The sequence below is a fragment of the Herpailurus yagouaroundi genome, unplaced genomic scaffold (assembly GCF_014898765.1).
Source record: "Herpailurus yagouaroundi ecotype Mexico unplaced genomic scaffold, PumYag 203, whole genome shotgun sequence".
Lineage (NCBI taxonomy): Eukaryota > Metazoa > Chordata > Mammalia > Carnivora > Felidae > Herpailurus > Herpailurus yagouaroundi.
In genome coordinates this window covers 7,974,279-7,985,998 of record NW_024412434.1, presented here as the reverse complement: position 1 = coordinate 7,985,998, position 11,720 = coordinate 7,974,279, and the positions used below count along the sequence as shown (strand labels likewise).

General features: G+C 44.2%; 2 long non-coding RNA genes across 2 annotated transcripts in view; both read right to left on the bottom strand.

Moving 5' to 3' along the window:
* Positions 1-11,720, bottom strand: part of LOC121014672 (uncharacterized) — a 30,435-nt gene that overhangs the window by 6,005 nt on the left and 12,710 nt on the right. The window contains exons 3-4 of the long non-coding RNA XR_005783355.1: positions 3,554-3,613; positions 667-868 (exon numbers count right to left, since the gene is read on the bottom strand). This is a non-coding gene — a long non-coding RNA (uncharacterized LOC121014672). The remainder of the gene's footprint in view (positions 1-666; positions 869-3,553; positions 3,614-11,720) is intronic.
* Positions 8,792-11,720, bottom strand: part of LOC121014673 (uncharacterized) — a 9,805-nt gene continuing 6,876 nt past the window's right edge. The window contains exon 2 of the long non-coding RNA XR_005783356.1: positions 8,792-9,026. This is a non-coding gene — a long non-coding RNA (uncharacterized LOC121014673). The remainder of the gene's footprint in view (positions 9,027-11,720) is intronic.

Genomic DNA, 11,720 nt, shown 5'->3' with positions numbered 1-11,720 from the left:
AAAAAGAATGATCATGGGGCACCTGGGTGGCTCAGTCGGTTAAGCATCCGACTTTGGCTCAGGTCATGATCTCAGAGTCCATGAGTTCGAGCCCCGCGTTAGGCTCTGTGCTGACAGCTCGGAGCCTGGAGCCTGCTTCAGATTCTGTGTCTCCCTCTCTCTGACCCTCCCCCGTTCATGTTCTGTCTCTCTCTGTCTCAAAAATAAAAAATATATATATAAAAAAAATTTTTTTTTAAATAAATAAATAAAAAAGAATGATCACGTCCCAAATGTCAATAGTGCCAAGGCTGAGAAAGTCTGCTTCGAGACTTAGCCACAAAATAGTTTTAATAATGCCAGTAGGTTTTATGAGGATTAAGTGATTTAATATATACAAAGAACTTGCCGTACAGTACATGATAAAAAGGGAATAAGAAAAAAAAATTCAAGAGGAATATGAAGATGGCGGGAGGAAGATGCTCATGAGAAATGTCTCATTGCAATTTTGAATTGAGCGTTTACTTCCAGGGCATGGAAAGCCGTCTTTGGTTTTGATTGCTGATCCTTAAAATATAACATCCTGATAGGACCAGGCCCTGGGTTTGCTGCAAGTCTGAGGTAGACCCCCCTCAGGGGGCAAACTGATATCAGCCAAGACCTTCCAACCACCAGTGTTGGCCTCACCTCCGTGAGAAGAGAGAGGAAACCTCTTCAGGGTTCCAGGGGAAAGGGGTGTGGGGGTTGTGGGGCGGCCAGCGAGGCCCGACTCCAACAACATGGTGGGCTCTGCTGTGTTTATTGAATGCTGGGGTTGGTGGAAAGAGGAGGGGCCGCCAGCCTTTCTTCTGTTTCTTCTTAAGAGTTGCAAAATATTACAAACGCAGACCTGGCAGAAGTGGCAGTATTTGTTGGCCCAATCAGAGTACCTCAATTTTTATGTAAATTTTGATTTATCTTTTCCGGGAGCCTGGGTGGTTCGGCCGGTTAACGTCCACCTTCCGCTCAGGTCACCATCTCATGTTCGTGAGTTCGAGCCCTGTACTGGGCTCTGCACCGGCAGTGGGATTCGCTTTCTTTCCTTCTCTGTCTGCCCCTCCCCAACACCCTAAATAAATAAATAAATAAATTTTAATTTATCTTTTCAATCTCTGTGGAAGTCATTTCGTATTCATTATGTGGGGGTGGGGGGGAATCCAACAAAACGAAAAAGGAAAAAGCACACATAGCTTTACTATTCAAAAACAATTGCAACTATTTTGACATGCGTTCCTTCGGGTTTTTCCCTGTGCATACAGGGCATTATGTACACCTTTTCAAATAAAATTGGAATCATCTCATTAAAAAACTCTGTAACCTGCTTTTTAATTTAATAATGCATTTTAGCTAGTGTCAATCTCTTCTGTATTCACTTGTCAAAATATAAACATCTTTCTAATTACAAAAGGAATAACCGCTAAATGTGAAAGAAATGCCAACCGTGTACAGACAAGATGAGGGAGGGGGGAAACCGCAGTATTTGTTAGGAAACTGTGACTTCGATTGGCATAAGCAACCCAACTACAGAAAGTTCAGAGGTAGGACAGGCTCAACATTGTCATCAAGATTGCAGGTGCTTTGTTTCTCTCCTCTGCGGTCTTCAGCACCCTTATCTGCAAGCCCGTTCTCCTCATGGTCACAAGATGGCTTCCAGTGGCAGCCAAGACTGCATGGTCCCTTCTTGTGTCCCTCTGCCCCGGGGAAATATCAGCTCATTCTTTAAGTCTAATGGGTCAGCTTGTGTCCTACGCCCTGCTTGACCAATAACAGTCACCAGGGCAACCCTAATCGCTCATGAGCTAGGACTGGTCAGGTACAGAGCCCAGGCTGGGGGTCAGCTTGTTCTGAAGGGCATGGCTAAGGGAGGAGGGGCGGACACCTTAACTCAGTGGGGATTCTGTCAGAAGAGATGAGGGGCGGACACCTTAACTCAGTGGGGATTCTGTCAGAAGAGATGAAAGGAGAATGTGTGGTTAGATAGGCCGTCAACAGTGTTCACGTCAGTTCTCCCCTCTGGCTAGCCAACGTGCCTCACCCTTTCCCCTCTATCCGTTTGAAACAACAGCCACAACTTCATAAGATGGACGCAGCCCTTTCCTGAAGGGAGGCAACGAGGGGTCTTCGGACTACTGCATACATCGTGAGTCCTGGGTCTCTGGGGGTTCCGCAGGCCTTTTCGTTCTGTTATTTTGAGCGTATTTTGTTGTTGAATTTAGTTAGGAAGAGAAGCACTTTTCTGAGCCTTTCTTCCAGAACGGGCTCTTCTTTTTCTTTTCCTTTGAGGGGGTGGGAGGCAGGGTTATCCCACAGACCCCAAGACGGGTTTCTCCTTGCTTAGTCATTTTGAACTAGTGGCAGGTCTATGCGGGCCTGCGCTGCACTCCCCAAACGATACCCGTGCACTCTTTGGTTATCTCCCTGTTTTTCTCAAGCGTGGTTTGCTTCCTCTGACTCGCACTTGGGTCTACACCATTTATATGTATTGGTCCCAGGGCTGCCTGAGGAGACTGGGGAGGACAGTGGTTCCGCCAGCCATCAAAGCTGGGAACAATTTGCACGTTCATTTGATTTGTGTTGCTGTCATTGAGACCCTTGACAAGAGGCCCGGTCCAATGAATAGAGAGCCTACTTTGTCCCATGGGTCGTGGTGGGGTCTGGAGGTGTGGGTTTGTCTCCCCTCTCTGGCTGATCAAAGCTGGAGGCGGAGCCCTGCTGAATGGCGTGAACACCTGGCCTTGTGTGGCCGCAGGCACTTTCCCCCACCCAGCTTGCTCTGTCCGAAGCTGTCAGTCCTTCACAAGCAATTGCTGCTAAAAGCTGATTTCTGGGGGTGGCTGGGTGTCTCAGTCGGTTAAGTGTCCACTGCCGGGTCAGGTCATGATCTCATGGTGTATGAGTTTGAGCCCCACTTCAGGCTCTCTGCTGTCAGCATGGAGTCCGCTTTGGATCCTCTGTCTCCCTCTCTCTCTGTCCCTCCCCTGCTCATTCATGCGCTCTCTCTCTCTCTCTCTCTCTCTCTCTCAAAAATAAATAAATTTATAAAAGAATTAAAAAAAAAAACTGATTTCTGGACTCTGTCCCACCACTGTGGCCTTCGACCGATGTTTGGCTTTACAGTGAGGAAAAAGGGCCCCAAGCGGAACATTCCAGATCTTTTCTTTTGCCAATTCAGGCCCCTATTTCCTGTCTTTCCAAAGTGAGAATTATTTTTAGTGGGATTTTCAGAAATTCTGCCTCTTCTCACTCCAAAAAGGGAGTTGTGGATTGATTCCCAGAATTTTATATCAATTTAGGCTTAATTGTTTTGGAGTTAGAGTTGTATTTCTTGAAGTCTGAAATATGAGATTGTGAAAATCCCCTAGATTCTTTGTTGGGCGATACTTTCTTTGGTATATCTTGTTTTGTTCATTCCAGTGAGTATTGGAAGGAGATTTTTATAAACCTGCTAATCCATCACTCTTTCCTGGATGCCCCCAAAGCACTTTTCATGGTTACATAGCACCCCAATCACATGGATGAGGTCAAAAGCACTTACCCAGATTCCAACTGGCAAACATTCAGGTGATTTCCAATTTTTTTTGTCAGTATATAAAAGCTACAAAAACTTGGTACATGATATTTGTGCATGTCTCTATTTCTTGTGTAAATTACCACATTTTCAATAATGACAAGGAATTCAGCTGTATTTTGCCCCTTCTCAGCACTGTCTTAGTTTTTCAGTTAAGTGCCTCTAAATAAAAACCATCGCAAGAGTCCTTTGTCATATTGTAGAGCACTTTTCAGCTCCTGTTCTTCCTACCAGACCATATGTTGACCCAGATAACCTAATCCCTGTATCCAGGAACATGATTGGTCTACCAGGGATGTTCATTACCCTCATTTCTACCCTCCTTCTGCACCTTCTCCTGGTCTTTATCACCCCCAGTTTCTCTCCATGTACTTTCTACTTATTCTCTTGAATTTTCAGCTGGTTTTCACCATATACCTCTGAAGTTTTCAGATCCGTTTCTACCAAGGCTTTATCTTGTGAAAATCAGTGAGATAGAACTAACAACCTTCTTAGCACTGTACCCCTCAGAATAAAATATCATACACACACACACACACACACACATGCTGAAACTCTGACATATCACTGTCATAAGGCAGAAACCAATAATCTTGTGTTTGTCAAACCATGAAGACCACCCGCATGAAAACTCTCAGAGGTGCTTGTTAAAATCCAAATTCCTGGACTGCCCCTGGGGTTAACTGGATTAAAAATCTCTAGGGATAGGGGAACAGGAATCTCTGTCTTACTTTTTTTTTTTTTAATTACTTTTTAATGTTTATTTATTTTTATTTTGAGAGAGAGAAAACACAAGTGAGAGAGGGACAGAGAGAGAGGGGAACAGAGGATCCCAAGTGGGCTCCGTATACTGACAGGCTGACAACAGGGAGCCCGACGTGGGGCTTGAACTCACAAACCCGGAGATCATGACCTGAGCCAAAGTCAGAAGCTCAACTGACTGAGCCACCCAGGCACCCCAGAATCTGTGTTTCAGTGATTTCTCTAATGATTCCGATGCTTATTAAAATACGTAAACTTCCCTAACTTACTAGAATTCTTTTTTTTTTTAACTTATGAAAATTCTTGTATTCAACGCTGCATAAGCCGACTCAGCAACTCCCTTTCTATCATGCCGTTTAAATAAACACGCTACTAATCATGTGCCTCAATTGATGGTAATACTGATACAATCTCCACAAAGCCAAAGAACATCATGTGCTGGAACTTAGAAGTATCACCACATCTGACACGCCTCTCCTTGCTAGTCCCTTCCTGTTCACTTGGGGTCAAGTGACCAGTTCTGACCCCCCCTGGGCTATGAGTAGGATTTAGTTGCGTTCACACTGTGCCTTTGCCATGGTGCTAATGAAGCCATGTGCTAAGATGGTGCCTTGAGATAGTGAAGTCCGTGTCAGCGTGAGTCTCTGATGGTCCGTAAAGCCAGACCGCTGTCAACTTTCAATACAGCGTGAGCGAAAAAAATAAGTTACAGAGATTTTAAGGGTTATTTGCCACTGCAGCATGACCGAGTCTTATTCTGAATAATTCAACTAAGATCCCTATTTCTCATTCGCGCATCAGTATCAGAGGGTCTTCTGATCATTTAAAACCAACTCATGATAAGAAATCTCCAGTTCTGTAAATCTGAGCTTTATTCGAACATTGCCCTCCTGAAATCCATTTTTATCCTTATAACTAATTTTACCGCATTTGCTTCCGTGCAAACAAGAGAAAACACTTTCTGTGGTTGAAAGAGGGGCGTTAGGAAGCTCGATGACCTGGAAAAAGTAAGTGAGGTAAAAATGAGTCAATCAGCGGTTGACCTGGAGAAAGAACCCAGAACTTGCTCTGTCAACCTGGCTTGACAACCATTCACTTTCTTCTTTTTTTTTTTTTTCTTACCACTAACCGTGATAAGAAACCTCAAATTTCTCATAAGTCCAAAATGCATATGTACTATGATCACGATATTATATACAATGCGCTGTAATTTTACACAAAATACGCTAAACTATAGACTGGGCTTGCTACCCTATTCATTGTTGAGTCAGAATGCCATTGTGATTTCCAATTATCTTATTCAATTCTGGTCGTGGCTCAGTTCCGCCATATCTGCTGATATTTTAACTCAGGGCCAGTCTTAGAAACTGTGCCAACACTTCTACCTTTCCTAACCCCCATACCTACTGGGTCTGTAAGGGAGGAAAGAAGGGCCTTGCACCCCTTTGCACTTCCTGATATCAGTTCTTTGAGTCCCAAGCCCATTATTTGTTCCTTGAAAGGTAACAAATGTACGAGGCAAAGAAAAATGGGGGCAAAAGGAGAAAGAGAAGGCAAGAATTGTTTTGCTCTAGCTGCTCCTTTTCGTCCTTTTTCTATTTGCCTTTCCTTCTCCTCTGTTAGCATAATCTCTAGTGTCTACTTTCTGTTTGTCTTTGTCTTACTTTGATCATTTAGCATGTAAATTACTTAAATGTCATGAGCATCACTCAGAAGCTGATAGTCTATGAACTTTCTCCTAGGAAAACTACACATAAACTCTATTTATTTATTTATTTATTTACTTATTTATTTTAACAAATGTGGTTTTTTTAAATGTTTATTTATTTTGAGAGAGAGAGATAGAGCAAGCGGGGGAGAGGCAGAGAGAGACGGAGACAGAATCCCAAGCAGGCTCCGAGCTGTCAGCACAGAGCCCTGAGCGGGTCTCGAACCCATGAACCGTGAGATCATGACCTGAGCAGAAGTCAAGAGTCGGAGGCTTAAGCGACTGAGCCACCGAGGCGCCCTGCACATAAACCGTATTTCGAAGCTCAAATTAAGTAAACTCTGTAAGAACCAGATATTCTGTCCTCAACTAAAAGTCTCTATGTTCTCTTCTAAAGTAGTCATCTGAAATCTATTGGCATTGTAAGAATCCGCCCCTGACATTTTCTTGGAACTTTTATATCCCATTTTCCGGGTCACAGGTTCTTGATGGTTACTGAGAAAACTTTTTCCAGGAGTCAGCCTGGGGTGGTGAAAAGAACATGAACTTTACAATAACCCGTGCCTAGATTAAATGGTGGCTGTAGTGCTTATTAGCTATGTGACAATAGAAAACACATGGAATCCCTTGAATCTCCCTCACCTCGTCGCTCATTGTTTCCCTTCCACAGACAAGGTGAAATGTGGAGTGAGGATTATCAAGCTAGTTCGGGCCTGTGGCTGTATCTAGCATTCTCTTTGGAATGAATGGCTCCCAGCATTCATTGCTACCAGCACGAAAGTCTATGGAAATCCTAAGACAACAACAAAAAAATTAGAAAGTAATATTTTCTCTCATCAGCAAGACAGAAACTCAAATCATGCACATTATGAGTTAGACTTGAGAGATTAATCTGATGCCTCCGAAGGATTATTTCTTCTTTTCCTTCTTAATCTTTGAGAGATTCTTTTGTATAAGTTAGTGATGTTCTGTTTCTTTATATTCTTCATCTCATGTGGGACCTGCTCTTCATAATTTTCTTCTGTCTCATTATTGAAGAATTATTTTTAAATTAAAAAAAAAAACTTATTTCAACAAGCTAGGTTTCATTTCATCAAAATGAAACCTAAATTTATCAGCTCCTCTAAATTTCCTATCTAACAAGTTATGAAGAAGGTGAATTCACACTCATCTCTTCCTTACACACTTATACCAACTATCTCTGCATTGTCTACACAGAGACATTCCTATTTGATTCTAGCCAGACTATAGTCAGTGATATATTATTTTGTACTCAAAACCGAAAAATTTCAAATACTAAATAGAATAAAAAATTCCTCTGTAAATATAACCAAGTCACAGAACCTATAATATGTTCTAATGTGCCCCTGTACAAAGAAAGCTCAACTCCAAAAGAAAACTTTGAAGAGAAATCTGAATACATTCTCTTTTCCTAACATGAAAGACCGATTCCTCAATGGGTTTCAGATGATTTTGTCTTATTTTCCCACTCACTTCTGTGGGTTTGGCACAAATCGTTCCAGAATGTCAGAAGGTGGTGATTACGTTTGATATCCCTCCTCCAAAATGGCGCCAGAAAGTTCACGCAGGGGCTCCTGCTGAGCGTGGAGGGGAAACGTCACAGCTGTATCCCATTCAAAGGGTGCTGAGCTCGGGGTTAACTGGACGGAGGAGGGAGGGAAAAGAGGAGCAAAGAAAATCATCGTTCCAGAAAAGTCGTGCCTTCCTCAGCTTGGGCCACATTTTCAGGTTATCACAAAAGGACAGTACGTAGGACTAAAAAGGCAAAGAATTTGTTTGGCTGAAGCTTTAAGACAGGTGTTAGACCGGAAGAGGGGTAAATGCAGGCATGATGTCTGGTCTTCCTCTGTCCCAGCTAGAAAGCCCCCCTTCCCCTGCCCTGCGGTGGGGGCAGGGGTCATCTGAGTTGCCTTCCGGTGAGGTGGGAACAAAGGAGGAGACTTGGCCAGGGAGGGTAGGGGAAGAGGAGGGTTTGGCATAAACTTCCTTCTCTGCTCTTCTTTGTCTGACAGCTGGCCCGGGGGGCCATCCACCAGCCCCGAGGCACAGAGTCTTCTGTTTAGACCAGGGAGACCACCTCACCATTGTTTATGTGAATTCACCCTTTCAGACTCACGATGGATGTTCTTGCAAAAAGGCATCCCGATGGACCACCCATTACCTGTGTAGGTGGTGACCTTAGTCCCCCAGCTGTGGGAGGGCTGCCCGCAGACAGCTCTCAGCGACTGGCCTCCTGGGACATTGCCTCAGTTGAAAAACAAGCGCCCCACCCAAGGTTATACACCCTTCCCAGGGTGGCCCACATCCAGTGACTAACTGGCCTAGACTTTGACACAAATGGGGCAGCTCTGAGAGGCCGTCCCGAGTTCAGAGCTCTCTGTGGTGCCCACTGGAGCTGTTGTTAGACAGCCTTCACCACAGCCCAACGTTGCGGTGTCCCCGGCCCTGATTCGTTCTCTTCCTCTCCCTCCCTCAAGGGAGATGCTGGGCGAGTTCCTGCGTAAATGTCCTACACACACGTCTCCACCTGCCAGTCAGCTTCCTGGAGGAAGCCGTGAGCATTGATATGTGCTTCACTGTACTGAAAACATTAGCGCACACGTTCCGAATTTGATAGAAGGCTCTGTCTTAAATATGGCACAATTTCTCGAGGGACTTCTGACGGTGGTCTGTTAATAATGAGCTACCTTTATAAAAGAAATGATTCGACCCACGACACTCGTTCAGTTTTATGTGGAAAGTGACCGCCGTTAAGATGAAGGCTTAGCAACACAGGAAAGTGAACTTGGAGTCTGAGGGGACGCGTCTGCTGTCCATGACAAAGTCTCCCAGGCACTAAGCGGGACGGGATGTCAGGGAGCAAGCCTGGTCATGTGAGCCCCAATTTGTTGCCAGCAGCTTAAAATTTTTTCAGTTGTTGCTTAGTGTCACCCCCGGTCTCCTCCTCCACTAGAAGGGGAGGGGAAAAGCACACATTAGCACACTTCGCTCAAATAAAACACCTCCCAGCTGTCCCCAGCTCCCTTACAAAAGACAAAACCCTCCCAGCCCACAGATGCCTTGCTTGTATAGGAAGGAGAGGGGAGGGAGAGAGATTGTTCAATTCCTGAGCAGCGGAGGTGACCTTGGGGGGGGGGGGGCGCACTGTTGGTTGGTGAGCACTAAAGATGGAAATAGAATGGGAACTCCTTTACTCCTATTAGAGAAAGTGTGAGGGGGGGGGGGGGGGAAAATGGGAGATGAAGAGGGGAAGGAATTTTGAAGATGATCCAGGGAAAGTACGCAGTAACAGTAGGAAGCCCCCAGTGCATGGGAATCTCCGTTTTGGTAAAAATCGGTGATAATTTATGTATAACTCTTGATAAAGTCCTGTTGTCTCCCGAAGGAGGTGTAACCACAGGCATGTCAAATAACAAAAAGCAAAAGAGAGGGTGCTGATTTTTTTTTCCTTTTTTTTTTTTTTAAGTGTATTCTCTTGCTGACTGATTCCTTTCTCCAGAAAGCAACTGCTTAATATTGAGAAAAGAGCTAAAACTCTTTTGTAATATGCTCTGGGGAAAGAAAAAAGAAGAGGAAGGAAAGCTGATACAATACTACCAGAAAAAAAAAAAAAAAAAAGCCTGTGCAGTGTTAGCTTACATTGGAAACAGTTTGGTCTCTCAGAAGGGAAAAGAAGTATAGGTTTCCACCGCTATCCAGAAGTAAAGCGTTCCTGTGAAACCTTTCCTAAGCCAGAGTGGCGCAAAGAGGCAATTTCCATTAAAGTGGATGGGACGTTTTTGAGTGTTCCAGACCTGCAAAATAACCTCCCTTGAGCTTTTTTTTTTTTTTTTTAAAGTTTATGTATTTATTTTGGGGGAGGCAGAGACAATGTGAGTAGGGGAGGAACAGAGAGAGTGGGTGAGAGAGAATCCCAGGCAGGCTCCTCACTGTCAGCACGGAGCCCCGGTGGGGGCTCGAACTCAACATACCGTGAGATCATGACCTGAGCCAAAACCAAGAGTGGGACACTTAGCTGACTGAGCCAGCCAGGCACCCCTCTTAAGGTTTTTTTTTTCCTTAATGTTTTTTATTTATTTCTGAGAGAGAGTACATGAGCAGTGGAGGGGCAGAGGGAGAGGGGGACAGAGGATCTAAAGTGAGCTCTATGCTGACAGCAGGGAGCCCCAGGCAGAGCTTGAACTCATGAACTGTGAGATCACGACCTGAGCTGAAGTCGGACATTCAGAAGACTGAAGCTCACTCTTTGGGTTTTCTGATTTGATCTTAGGACGCATCTTGCCAACGGATGCACAAAATAGATCAAGATAAAGCACAGACGCTCGTGGACGCAGTTTCAAAGCCTTGGCCGCTTAATGCTGACTTGCTGAGTAGAATTCCTGGGGAAGGGCCAGGCCCTGCCTGGGCTACATGCTGACTCTCTAAGGGCTTGCTGCAAAACAAATGCTGAATGCTGTTTTTGCTTTTCACCTTTTCTCACAAAAGCAAAAATCCTCTTTGGATTCCTCTCAGGGAGAACAGGTACTAGGGTAGGTCTTTTGCAAAAGTGAAGTGGCCTAACATAAACTTTCCAAAAGTAGAAGATAACAGAGGCGCCTGGGCGGCTCAATCGGTCAAGCATTCGACTCTTGATTTCGGCTCAGGTCATGATCTCAGGATCTCATGGTCCGTGAGTTCAGAGCCTGGAGCCTGTTTTGTATTCTGTCTCTCTCTCGCTCTCTCTCTTTCTCGATCTCTGCCCCTCCCCCACTCACGCTGTCTCTCGCTCTCTCTCTCTCTCTCTCTCAAAATAATAAATAAACATTAAAAAAAAATCAGAAGTAGAAGATACCTGTCTAGGAAGAAATAAATGGCCAAATCAGAAAGAAAAAAATAAAACTCTGATTATACACAGGAAAAACTAAGCTATTTAAGAGAACTTATTCAGAGCATGTATGTTTAGTTAACACATTGCTTTGGAAAGAAGTGGAAATTGCTGTCATCTGGGTGTTCTCTATCTGTTGATGATCTTGCTTGGTGTTAGTAACTGGAGGGCTTGTAAGGGGATTTTAAGGGCATTTGTAAACAGATGCTGCGGCTTATCATCAGCCACACCACCCCCCCAGGAAGCCTAAGGCCACCCCCATTCCATTCTGTGCCTGAGAGGCCCATGGTGTTACATGCGTGGAGATACAGGGGAATTCATTAAGAAGCCTCTAGAATTACAATTTATACAGATTATAATCTTTGCAGATCGTGTGGCCGCAACTCCAAATACAGTCCTTAGGTCCTTTGATTTGAGATCATGAAAGGTAGACTTTTCTTTCTAAGAGAATCTTAACTCACTGAGTTTGGATAAAATATGTTATACGTATGCTAATCTCTCTTCCGGTATTATATTCTTGATATATTTCAGGTCCCACAGGTGCTAAGAGGCAAACGCTGAGCACTAAAACGCAACATAAAGATACTTACCCTTACCCCACATATTCACTCTTGACCCCTAGGTCAGTCATCACATCAAGCCCTCCCGCTGAAATCGTTCATGTAGTACATTGTGCAAGTCGTTTGTGTATTTTTCTAACTTTACATCAATTATGTCTAGTTTGGAATGGAAGCCTTTTTTTTTTTTTTTTCAACATTTATTTATTTTTGGGACAGAGA